Raw genomic sequence first — 12,860 nt, forward strand, 5'->3', positions numbered from 1 at the left:
TCACAGAGAGACTCTGACAACAGCCAATCAGGACAGAGGCGCAAGGCCGGGGCAAGCTCAGAGATTCCCGCGGTTTGGCAGCAGCGCGGCCCCTTCCCAGGGTCTCTGCGGGGACCAGATGGAGAATTGGGACCGAGGGGCGGGGGCAGGAGGAGCCTCATCGGCGTTTTCTACTTCCCTGCGGCCGGCAGTGCTGGACCCGGTGAGACGGTCAGAGCCTCAGAGAGGTATGGAGCCTGCTCAGTTTGATTCCCCTTTGCCCACTCCCCTCCCTCTGTCTCGCCTTCTCTGCATCTTCCCCCCTTTCCCTGCTCCACCAAGCAGGGTGGGTGGGTGTTGGGGCGGTCGGAGGCCTCACTCAGAGCTGAGCTGGCAGAGCGCTGGGAGCTGGAGGTGACCTGGCCCGTCATTTTGAACATCTGTTGAGCCCTCTCCCCTCTCCCCGCTGCCTCCGAGCTTCCAGTCTCGCTGTGGATTGGTCGAGTGGGTGGTTATAGACAGGGGAGACTCGCGGCCTTTTGTTCTCTTTAAAACTGTTCTTGGTGAGTCGTTATTAATAGTTCCCAGTAATGCTGGAAGGGCCTAACACGTGGGGCTCTGCAGGGGTCTGTTCTGGGACGGTTCTCTTCAATCTCCATCAGTGATTTAGATATTGGCATGGAGAGGGCGCTTATTAAGTTTGCAGATGATACGAAGCTGGGAGGGGTGGCAAGTGCTTTGGAGGAAGGGTCAGAATTCAAAGTGATCTGGACAAACTGGAAAAATGGTCTGAGGTAAATAGGATGAAGCTTAATAAAGACAAATGCAAAGTGCTCCACTTCGGAAGGGACAATCCACGTCACACACACAGAATGGGAAGTGACTCTCTAGGAAGGAGTCCTGCAGAAAGGGATCTAGGGGTCAGAGTGGACCACAAGCTAAATAGGAGTCAAAAGTGTGACACTTGCAAAAAAAAGCAACCATGATTCTGGGAGGCACTAACAGGAGTGTGGTGAGCAAGACAGGAGAAGTCGTTCTTCCGCTCTACTCTGTGCTGCTTAGGCCTCACTTGGAGTCGTGTCTCCAGCTCTGGGCACCATGTTTGAGGAATGAATTGGAGAAATTGGAGAAGGCCTGGAGAAGAGCAACAAAAATGTGGAACAGTTTAGAAAACATGAGAGTGAAAGAACTGGGCTTGTTTAGTCTGGAAAGGAGAAGACTGAGAGGGGACATGAGAGCAGTTTTCAAGTATCTAAAAGGGTGTCCCAAGGAGGAGGGAGACAAACTGTTCCCCTTGGCCTCTGAGGACAGGACAAGGAGCAATGGGCTGAAACTGCAGCAAGGGAGGTTTAGGTTGGACATTTGGAAAATGTTTCTGCCTGTTGGGAAAACTTCCTGTCAGTGTTGTGAAACACTGGAACAAATTGCCTGGGGAGGTTGCGGAATCTCCATCACTGGGGATATTTCAGAGCAGGTTGCACAGACACCTGTCAGGGATGATCTAGACGGAGCTGGGTCCTGCCGTGAGGGCAGGGAACTGGACTTGATGGCTTCTCCATGTCCCTTCCCATTCTACTGTTCTGTGATTCACAGACCAGACGGATCAGTCCCAGACCAGCAGGGCTTGCGGGGGAGGTGTGTGTGTGTCGGCAGGAGGGGGAGTGATCAAGCTGTTTCTCTACCTACCTATCTCTGGGCAGTTCCCGAGTCTCTCTAAGGGCCAGGGCTGCTCACACACTTGCTGGCGGTGCCCATGAGCAGTGGTTGGGCTGTGGCTGGTTGTACAGCTCTGGGCTCTGATTGTTCAAGTGTCCCAAGGTGCTGGCTGGGGGCAGGACACCAGCCGTGTGGGGGGAGGGGACGGTGATGCCACAAAGGCCTGGGGGGGAAGGAGCTGGGGGGGGGGCTGAGCTCATGGAGATCCCCTGACATCAGCTGCAAGGCTGGGCAGCCTCAGAAATATCCCCCCCTCCCCAGCCCTTTCTGGCTGTGTGGGAGCCCCCCAAAGAGGTGGAGCTGGAATTGCTCTGAGACCGACCCCTCGGGGGTGACCTGGGCCAGCCCTTGGGACGTCCCCTGAGACCTCTCGGCCGCCCCCTCTCCCAGTCTCACTGCTGATTGGCTGAGCAGGGGGCCATGGCGAGGGAGGAGGTTTCCCAGCGGTGACCCCGGCTCCTCTTCCTTTGCAGGCTCCGCACGGCGGGGTCTGGCCTCGGGCCGGCCCTGCGGGGGGACCTGCGGGCAGAGCCCCACACGGGCGCTCAGACAGCGGGGAGGTGAGCATGGGCGAGCAGGGGGAGGCTGTTTTCCTTTAGCACTGGGGGTGGGGGATGGGAAAGGGGAGACTGGGGACCCTTGGGCAGGGCTGTGTTGGGCCCTTCCCCCTCCAGGGTCAGGGCTGGGAGTGGAAGTTGATCTCAGGGCCTGGCTGGTTCTGGGAACCTCAAATCCCATCCCCTCCCCCTCACAACTCTCCCCTCCCCCACTATGGGATCCATCCACATTGACCTAGCCTGGAGAGGCAAGGCCCTTCCCAAGAGCCGACTCGCTCCCCTGAGCACCAGGGCCCAGCCCCGGGGATGGGGATGGGGGCTCGTTGGCACAGGCTGGGCACGGGTCGTGGGGAGGGAGGCGCCTGGCCCAGGGGGGTTGGGAGCAGGACTCTGATGGGCCCCGTCTCCTCCCTTCCATCCCAGCTCAGCACAGCCCCCAGTAGGGAGCTCGGGGCCCAGCTGGGACGGTCCCTCGGGGGCCCAGCCGAGGACACCGGCCGGCCGGCCAGGGAGGGGACTGACCCCTCTGCCCACTGCTGCTGGGCCAGAGGTGAGGGACCCCGCTGGGCAATGGGCTGCTAGAGCAGACACCGGCAGATGCCAGGCCGGGGGCCCTGTGGAAATGACCCGCCCAGGCTCCCACCTGCAATGAGAGTAGGGTTACCAGGTGAGTAAAAAAATATCGGACACACTTGATCTCAGATGAGGGTGGGGGGACGGGAAGGAGGGAGGCAGGGCTGGCCGGGGGAGGGAGGGGGGTTGGGGCGGCCAGTGGGAAGCACGCCGGATGGGGGGGAGAGGGGAACAGGTGAGGGACAGCGGGACTGGACGGGGGCCCAGCCGGAAAACCAGAAAGTCCCGACATTGCTCATGCCCGGTGAGTTCTGACTGTTCTCACCGGGCAGAGGGCACAAAATCTGGACTGTCTGGTCGAACACTGGACACCTGGGACCCTGAATGGGAGCCCTGGGGCAGCCGGATGCTGTGGGGGAACAGCTGGCATGGGGGGGGGGAGGCGGTAGCAGCTCCTGCAGTGATAGGCCAGAGGGGTCTGGCTCTGGGGGCCCTAGAGAGGCGCCGCCCAGGGCCAAGCCCCCACTGCCCCCTGGGTCCCGGGCCCCGCATATGACAGGCCCTTGCTGTCTTGGGACAGGAGGAGCCCGGCCACGGGGATGCACCAGCTCCCCCACCCCCAGCTTGGCTCCAGGGCCGGTGTTGCCTGCAGGGAAGGAGCTGCCAGCGGGAGTAGGAGCATCAGTCGGAGCTTTTCCTGCTCATGCCGGGACTGGAGCCACTGACCCGACCCGGCCCTGGACCGGGCACCAGGGGAGAAGGAGGAGCTGCTCCTCCCCCCCGCGGGGGATAGAACCTCCCCTCCCCCATCTCCTGTCCCTGGACAGGGACCTGCACAGCCCAGTGAGTCAGGGCCAGCTTATGGACTGTAGCCATTGGGCTGCACAGCCCTGACTAAAGGGGCAAGGTACCGACACTGGCCATTGGGCCACACTGGTTGGACTAAAGGGGCAAGAAACTGACCTTAGCCATTGGGCCAAACTGCCCTGAGAAAAGGGACAATGTACTGACTCTGGCCATTGGGCCACACTGCCCTTAGAAAAGGGGCAATTACTGACTCTGGCCATTGGGCCACACTGCCCTTAGAAAAGGGGCAATTACTGACTCTGGCCATTGGGCCACACTGCCCTTAGAAAAGGGGCAATTACTGACACTGGCCATTGGGCCATACTGCCCTTAGAAAGGGGGAAATGTACTGACACTGGCCATTGGGCCACACTGCCCTTAGAAAAGGGGCAATTACTGACTCTGGCCATTGGGCCAAACTGCCCTTAGAAAAGGGGCAATTACTGACTCTGGCCATTGGGCCACACTGCCCTTAGAAAAGGGGCAAAGTTCTGACTCTGGCCATTGGGCCAAACTGCCCTGAGAAAAGGGGCCAGTACGGACTCTACCCACTAGGACGCTCTGCCCTAAGGCAAGCTCTGCCAGAGGGAAGCTGGGAGCCTGCAGGCTTTGTAGCGGGAGAAGCTGCCGTCCCCTCGGAACCAGGTGCAGGCTGGACCCAGTGACCCGACGGAGACGATTCCAGCCCAGGGACGGGGAGTGTCACGGCGCAGACTGAAGACTGAACAACCCACCCAGCAGCCAGGACCAGGCGAGGTCACACACAGGACCAGGGCAGCAGAGGAGGAAACCGGCCGGCCAGGGCAGAGAGGGACCTGCTGAACCTCGGGGACCTGCTGAAGCTGGAACAGACGAAGGGGCCTCCCCGTCGCGCCGCTTCCCCCAGACCCGAGCTCGAGCTGCCGGTGCCCTTCAGCCAGGATGCCAGTCACAGAAGCCCCAGCAACTGCGGCGCCTCACAGCCCTGCCCTGGGCGTCGGAGGCCTGGCCAGGCCCTTCCCAGGGAGACTCCCATCCAGTGCAGATCCCTACGGCAGGGGTGGGGAACCTCAGGCGCGGGGGCCGGATGCAGCCCCGGCTGGCGGGGATCCGGCCCCTGAAGGTCGGGGCTCCCCCCTGCATTGGGGGCCCATGCTGGGGAGGGGAGGGGGGCTGTTTCTCACTTGTGTGCAGCCCCCCATAGATTTTTCTGTGGGTCAGTGGCCCCGACCCAGCAAAGGTTCCCCACCCCTGCTCTGTGGGGGGTAAAGGTCCCTGGGAACCTGACTAGGGCCCCACCCATTTCACAGCCAGGAGACGTGCAACGGGGGGAGAGGAGGGGATGAGGGGATGGCGAGGGGAGTCTGAGCTCCCCACGTGGCGAGGGGCCTGGGGCGTCAGCTGCTCCCTGACCTGGCTGGGATGGGACAGGAGTTGTCCTGCCCCAACACGGGCACTCGCGAAGGGGGCAGATCAGAGCCACCCTGAGGGGCAGGGAGAAGTGAGCTTGGAATGGCTCTAGCTCTGCCCCACAGGCTGCTGGGAAGTGAAAATGGCACTGTTGGGACGCCCGAACCCCATTGCACACAATCCTAGTTTGGGCCAGGACCCAGCCGGTCAGAGAGCCGGGAAATTTCCCAGGGAAGCCCCCGGGAGTGTGCCAGGGAGCAGTGTGGACACGGTCTGGCTGTGAAATGGGCGAGGTTGCAGGGGGACGCGATGGGGCCCTAGTTCCGGCGTATTCCCTGGAAGTTGTGGGAAAGGGTCTGCCAGAAACTCCTGGCCCTGTTGGTCTCCAGGGTCATTGGGGAATCCCCTAGTGCAGCCTTTCTCCAGCTGGGGCTCCCCACCCACAAGGGGGTCCCAGGGCCAGGGGAGGGGGCTCGCGAGCAGGGTCACTGGCCGCCTGGGTTTTCCCAGCCATGACCTCGTCTTCAGGCTGCAAATCTTCCTTTGGGCAGATGTTTGGAAATATTAAAAACTGTCGGATTTCTCCTGGCTTTCCCAGCTGAGTGGCTGGAGAGCAGCGGCTACTGTCTGGCCATCCGGTTTGGGGGCAGCCCCATTGACAGCAGCAGCACAGGAGGAAGGGAGGCCAGGTCCGGTGTTGCCACCCTTCCTTCTGCACTGCTGCTGGCGGGGGGGCTGCCTTTCCATCTGGGTGGCTGCAGAGCAGCGGCCCCTGGCAGGTCACCCAGCTCAAAAGTCAGCGCCACCACCAGCTGCAGCGCAGAGGGAAGGGGGCAGTGCTGCAGGGTGTGGGGCTGCCTTCTGAGCTGGGTGGCTGGAGAGCAGTGGCTGTTGGCCAGGGGCCCAGCTTAGACGACGGCGTCCCTGCCAGCAGCAGCACAGTAGCAGGGTGGCTGCGTGTGGTGTCACTCCTACTTCTGCACCACTGCTGGCGGTGGCCCTGTCTTCCGAGCTGGGCGCCCCAGGAGCAGCCACGACTCTCTGGTCACCCGCTCGGCCGTCAGTGCTGCCCCAAGAGCGGTGCAGCAGGAAGTGCAGGAGGGGCGGGATTGCAGCACTTCCTTCAGCACTGTGGCGGGTGTCAGCCCTGCCTCCCAAACCGGGTGACCAGAGAGTGGGTGCCACTGGCCAGGGGCTACCTCAGAGGGCAGCGCCGATACCAGCAGCAGCACAAACTAGGGGTGTCAACGTGTGTAGCTGGCTACACGATTAACCAATACGTCTGGGCTTATTGGTTAATCCTGTCGCCTCCACACACCCCTCCCCCGGCTGCCTCAGGAACAGAAGCAGCAAGAGAGGGGGAAGGTGGGAGCTGGTGTCTGCGGGGATCCAGCTATTAAGCTGCCTCCCCATGAGCACCAGATCCCATGGAGCTGCCTGGCCCGCACCATGGGCTGCTGCCTCTCATAGAGATGCAGCAACACGGAGGGTGAGTGAGTCAGGCAGGAGCTGGTGCACACGGGAAGCAGCTTTTAAGACAGCTCCCCATGTGTATCAGCTCCTATGGAACCACGTCTCACCCATCCCCCTCCACTGCTGCCTCCCTATCAGCGTGGGGGCAGGGCAGACATGAGATGAGATGTTCGGGGAACTATCTTCTAAGCCGGCTCTCCACACAGGCCAGCTCCATGGAGCCCCCTTTCCTCCCTCGCTGTCTCACATAGAGGCGAGGGGGATGGGGGGTTGCTCGAGGGGAGCTGACTTAAAATCTAGTTCTCCATGAGCACCAGTTCTGCGGAGCTGCCTGCTCCTGCCTCTCACACTCCAGAGGAGGCTGCTGCAGAGCAGCCTCTGTCCGGGGCTGGCACAAGCTCTCGTCGCACAGAGGCTGCTGTGTGGGATGCCGGTGCAGCCTCTGTCTGCTGTGTGGGATGCCGGTGCAGCCCCTCATTGCTGACTCAGGCACCAGGGACTATCGAATAATCGTGGAATTGCTACAGTTTGATGCAGTGACATGATTGTTCAGTGACTCCCTGTCTGACATCCCTAGCAAACAGGGAGGGGGGCCCTGGACGGTGCTCCCCTCGTCCTTCTCTGCCATCGCTGGCAACAGCGCCGCCACTCCCGCCGGGCAGCTGGACAGTCCGTGCTGTCTCCGGTAACAGTGCAGAAGGCAGGTGGGCTGCTGCAGCTTTGCCTCCCTGCCTTCCGCGCCGCTGCTGCTGGGTAAGGATGTTAAATAACGATTCATGGACAAGTTGAGGAGTCGATGGAATTTCCATTGGCTACTCGACTAGTCGATGGGCACTTTCTGCACTTTGAACTGGACAAGGGCCCCAGCAGGGCCTCCTGTGCACTTCAAAACGGGAACTCCGTGTGCAGCCCGGGGACAGCAGGAAGTTCCACTGACTCGGCTTTATGAGGGTCCTTCCGCTTTGAAAGGCTCAGGGTCCTGGAGGCTCTTGTGCATTTCTGAGTGGAAGCACCTGCATGGAGCCTGGAGTCAGTGGGGGACTCAGACCACTGGGAACCCCGAGGTCCATGCGGCGCTGCTCCTTTGGAGAACCCCCTTTTCACACCTTTTCCCATGAGCAGGCAGCGCCAGCACCACCAGCAGTGCAGAAGGGAGGGCGGCCTGGTGTAGCGGTGCCTCCCTTCCCTCTGCACTGCTGCGGGCAGAGGCTCTGCCTACTAATGGGGAGGCTGAGGAAGTTACAAGGGGTCAGGTGCCCAACCTGGATGGCAACCCCACCACCAGCAGCAACGCAGGAGGGTGGGAAGCTGGTCTGGTATCGCCACCCTCCCTGCTGTGCCGCTGCTGGCCGTGCCTCTCATTGCTCAGCTGGGCAGCTAGAGAGCACAGGCGCCATGTGCACAAGGCCGCCTGCCCCCAGCCAACGCACATAAGGTCTGCGGCTGCTGCCCTCCCTTTTGTGCCACTGCTGGGGGAAGCCCTGCCTGCCACACTGAGGGTACGTCTAGACTACAGGCTTCTGTCCTCATCCCACGAGGAATAACGGGGCTGCCGACAAAGGGCTTTGATGTCGGCAGGGGAGCGTCCAGACTAGCGCGCTGAGCCGACAAACAGCTGATCAGTTGTTTGTCGGCTCAGCGCGGTAGCCATGTAAATGTAAATGAAGCTGCGATTATTTAAATCGCGGCTTCATTTCCCTTTGCCTATCTGTCTAATCTACATGCCTCCATCGACGGAGGCATGTAGTCTAGCCACAGCCATACTGTCGAGAAAGCTTCTGTCGACAAAGTGTCTAGACTACATCTAGTTCTGTCGGCAGAGCAAGCCGCTTTGTTAACATGACAGTGTAAACGCAAAGGACAGTGGAGATGCAATAGCGCCTTCTGGTGACAGAACTCTCTCGACAAAAGGCGTTATTCCTCGTAGATGAGGTTTACAGCCCTCGACAAAACTGCTGAGTTCTGTCGACGTTGTTTCGACAGAGTTCAGCGGCAGTGTAGATGAAGTCCACTTTTGTCGACAAAACCCTGTAGTCTAGACACACCGGCTACGTCTACATTGGCTCCCTTTTCCGGAAATGCTTAAACCGGAACAGTTTTCCATTATAAGTATTTCCGGAAAAAGAGCGTTTACATTGGCAGGATGCTTTTCCGGAAAAGCCCTTTTTCCGGGAAAGCGTCCGTGGCCAATGTAGATGCACTTTTCTGGAAAAAAGCCCCGATCGTCATTTTTGCGATCAGGGCTTTTTTGCGGAAAAGACTACTGGGCTGTCTACTCTGGCCCTTTTCTGGAACAGTTTTTCCAGAAAAAGGACTTTGGCCCGAGCGGGAGCAGCATAGTTTTTCCGGAAAACCACTGACAATTTTACATTAGATCGTCATTGCTTTTCCGGAAAAGCAAGCAGCCAGTGTAGACAGCTCGCAGCTTATTCCGAAAAAGCGGCTGCTTTTCCGGAATAAGTGGCCCAGTGTAGACACAGCCACCCTGAGTGGCCTGCGAGTGGCCCATGCTGGCAGGACACCCAGCTGCAAAGTCAGCGCCAGCAGCAGCGCAGGAGGAAGGGAGGCCTGGTCTGGTATCTCAGCCCTTCCTTCTGTGCCGCTGCAGGCGGTGGCGCTGCCTTTGGACCTGGGCGGCAGCAGGGCAGCGGCTGCTGTTGTGGGGCCCAGATCGGAGGGGGCCCCACTGAGCAGCGAGTGAGGGGTGGTCACTGACGGGTCCCCCAGCTCAGAAGTCAACGCCGCCCCAGCAGCAGCGCAGAGGCAGGGTGGCCTGGCATGTTGTTGCCACCGTTCCTTCCGCACTGCTGCTGGCAGGGCTGCCTTCTCCGCTGGGGACCACAGAGCAGGGGCCACAGGGGAGGTGCCCAGCTCGGAGGGCAGCTCCGCTCCCAGCAGCAGCGCAGAAGGAAGGGGGTGTGGCTGCCATCGCATCCTTCCCTCTGCCCCCTGCTGGGGGCATCGCTCCCTTCCAAGCTGGGTGGCCAGAGCGAGCGGGATCCCAGCTGTGGGGTCAGTGCCAGCAGCAGCAGCAGCGCAGGAGAAGTGGAGGCAGCGATGCCGTTGCCACCCTTCCGTCTGCGCCGCTGCTGGCCAGGTTGGGGGCAGAGAGCAGCTGCCCCTCCAGCCGCCCAGCTGGGGAGGCCAGGAGAGATCAGGGACATTTCTTCTTATTTCCAAACTCCGCCGGGATGGGGACCTGGGGACTGAACACGAGGCCACGGCTGGGAAAGCCCAAACGTCCGGTGCCCCCGTGAGCGACCCTCCTGCCCTCGCCTTGCCGCCCCCTTCTGGGCAGGGACCCCCAGGGGGAGAAACGCTGCACTAGGGGATTCCTCTACGACCCCGAGGGCCACCACGGCCAGGAGTTCCCGGCAGCCCCTTTCCCACCACTTCCACGGAGGAGGCGGCAGGTTCTCAGGGGAGGTTTCCCCAACTCAGAGATCTGCCTGGATGGAGAGTGGAGGAGCAAAGGGAGGGCCTGGCCAGGAACGCCCAGGGCCAGGGCAGGGCTCACATGGCAGCACCCACGGCAGGGAGTGGCCAGAGACTCCTGGGAACCGACGGGTGTGAAAAGGAACCTGCTGCTCAGCCAGGCCCAAATCTCTGTGTCTGCCGGCCACTGGGGCCAGCCCAGATGTATCCAGCCTCCCGCTGACTCTGGAGTCCCTGCTGCCTTCTCCTGCATTGCCTGGAAGAGAAGTGATTCGTGGTGTCCGAGAGATGCTCCTTCAACGCCAAAATTTCCACCCACCTCGGGGTAGCAGGAGCCAAGTAAAAAAATTGTGAGACTGGTTTAAAATAAAAAGATTGAAGAGAAATCAACTAATAATGGATTGTATGAGCTTTGATTTCTGGGCCTTAAGCACACGCGCGGGTGGGTCTCAGCCATTCCCTGCAAACCGAAGGACTTGAAACACTTTTCCCATGACAGCCGAGGGGGCGGCTACACCCCAGGGCCTGTGGGGACAGAGCGGTGCCAGCAGAGCCCCTCACTGGGATGCAGCACACAGGCACAGCCCCCTCCCCAGGCAAAGCCCTCCCAGACTCCTGGCTGGAGCAGTCATGCCTAGGAGTCAGAGCAGGGGCTGTGGGTCATAGCTGGGGTCAGGAGTCCCAGAGCAGCCCAAAGGCCAGTCTCATGGGCTCAGACTTGAACGGCCGAAGGAACCATCATGAGCATCTGGTCTGACCCCCTGCACCTTGCAGGCCTCAAAACCTCCCCCACCCTTCCGGCCCCAGCCCCACTTGCCCCCCAGCCCCACTTGCCCTGGCTGAGTTACTGATGCCCTCACGTCACGACTCAGTGATGGCAAGGGATGGAGAATCCCCCATTGCACGACTTGGTCTCTGCAGAGGGAGGCAGCCGCATGCACCCAACCCCTATGGGCTCTGCCCCTCTGGCCCCTTGACAAGCCCTTCCCCCCCCAACACGGGGTCAGTCAGAGCAGGCGTGTTCTGGCCGGAGCCCCCAGCCACGCGGCGGGGAAAGAATTGTCTGAGCAGCTCAGCACTGGGGAGCCCCCGTTTCCCTCTGCGGAGTGCGGGGCAGCCGGTCCAATTCCTCCCACCCATGTCAGTCCAAGGGCCGCCGATGGGAGCTGGCAGCACAAACGCTCCCATTCCCGCCCCGTCGCCTGAGCCCCCGTGTCCCTGGGCCCAAGCCCTGGGCCCTGCTGGCCGAGGAGCAGGGACTCCGACCGCCACACGCTGAGCCCCCAGGAACAATCCCCGCCCTGGGCCCCTTCCTAGCAGCCCTGGCGTCTCTCCCCTCACGCGGCCTGTGGGCACGGCCCGTCCGAGGGCCTCCCTGGCCGCGGCTGCTGCTGGAGGCTCCTGCCCCCTCGGCTCCCCTGGGCCCGGAGCTCCCTGCGCATCCTCCTCCTCCTGCAGTCGGCCCGGCCTGAGCGGCTCCAGAGGCTTTTCTACTCCGCTCCCTCGGGGGGCAGGCCCAGCAGGACGGGGGGGCTGATTCGCAGGGCAGGGTTGATGCCCCCCCAACCCCTGGTCATCTGAAGCAGGGGGCTGAGCCCGCCAAAGCTCATGATCCCACCTGCATGTTTTATTGGTCTGTAAAGTGCTACCAGGCCATTTGTTGTTTGCCCAGAGCGAGGGCTGAGGAGGAAGGTCCGGCCTGGGGCTCACAGCCGGTTGTGCTGGGGGTGGGTGAGGCAGAGGCTGCAGGCCAGGCAGAGGCCTAAGAGGGTCTGTCCATGGCCAGAGAGGGGATCCCAAGGAGCGACTGTCTCGAGTTGCAGCTGGGGAGCTCTGGGGTGGGTATTAGGGGAAACGATTTCACTGAGGCTGGTGAAACGCTGGAGCGGGAGGCCTGGGGAGGGGGGGGAATCTCTGTCCTGAGAGGATTTTAAGGCCAGACCGGACAAAGCCCTGGCTGGGGTGAGTGAGTTGGGCTGGGCCCTGCTCTGAGCAGGAACAGGACGAGCTGACTCCTCAGGGCCCCTCCAGCCCAGTGATTCTAGGACTCTGCACAGGGGCAGAGAGGGGGGTCCCAGGAGAGGTTCCCAGTTGCACCAGGCCTAGAGGCTAGAAGAGGGATGTGGGAGGTGCACTGGGCACTGGAACTAGGACGTGGTTTCTCCTGGGCGTGTGTGTTGCTTTTGCTCACACTCAGCTGAACGGCAACATTTCCTCCATCATCATCATCAGACTAGTGAACACAACAGCCCCAACCTGCTCCCGGGGGGATGCTCAAAGGAAGCACCAGAAACCACGTCGGCTGGTCCAGCTGCCCCCGAAACACAGGCCGGGGGTGAAGATTTTCTACCCGTTAACTCTGCATCCTGAACCATCAGTGCACACACAGCCCAGCACTGCCTGTGCCCCCCGTCCAAACCCCACCCCCCATCTCCCGCAGCCTAGAAACTTCCCCACCCAGACACCCCCATGAGACCAGCCAGTCTCCTATTATCAGTCACCAACCCCCCCATGTACCTGAAAAACTGCCAGTCTGTGCTAATCTCTGCCCTATATCCCAGACTGCCAGTCTGTGCCCCACAGACAGAGCCCCCTCTGCCAGGCCCTCCCCCACGTCCCTAACTGCCAGTCTGTCCCCAGAGACATAATCCCCCTCCGCCAGCCTCTGCCCCAGATCCCTGACTATCTGTAAGTTTGTGCCCCACAGACAGAGCCCCCCCTGCCAGACCCGGTGGTACAGGGTGTACAAGGCTCATGGCTAATTTGCCCTCCCCCCTGGCTTCTCTCCATGGCTGGTGAGGGGCTCCCCCTGCACCCTCCCACATTGGGCCCAGCGCCCAGGGCCAGGCTGTGATGGGCGACGGGGTCACCGCTCCCTGCTGTGTCCTGTCC

Source organism: Pelodiscus sinensis, chromosome 19 (genome assembly GCF_052426305.1).
Source record: "Pelodiscus sinensis isolate ZL-2025 chromosome 19, ASM5242630v1, whole genome shotgun sequence".
In the NCBI taxonomy this organism is placed as follows: Eukaryota; Metazoa; Chordata; order Testudines; family Trionychidae; genus Pelodiscus; species Pelodiscus sinensis.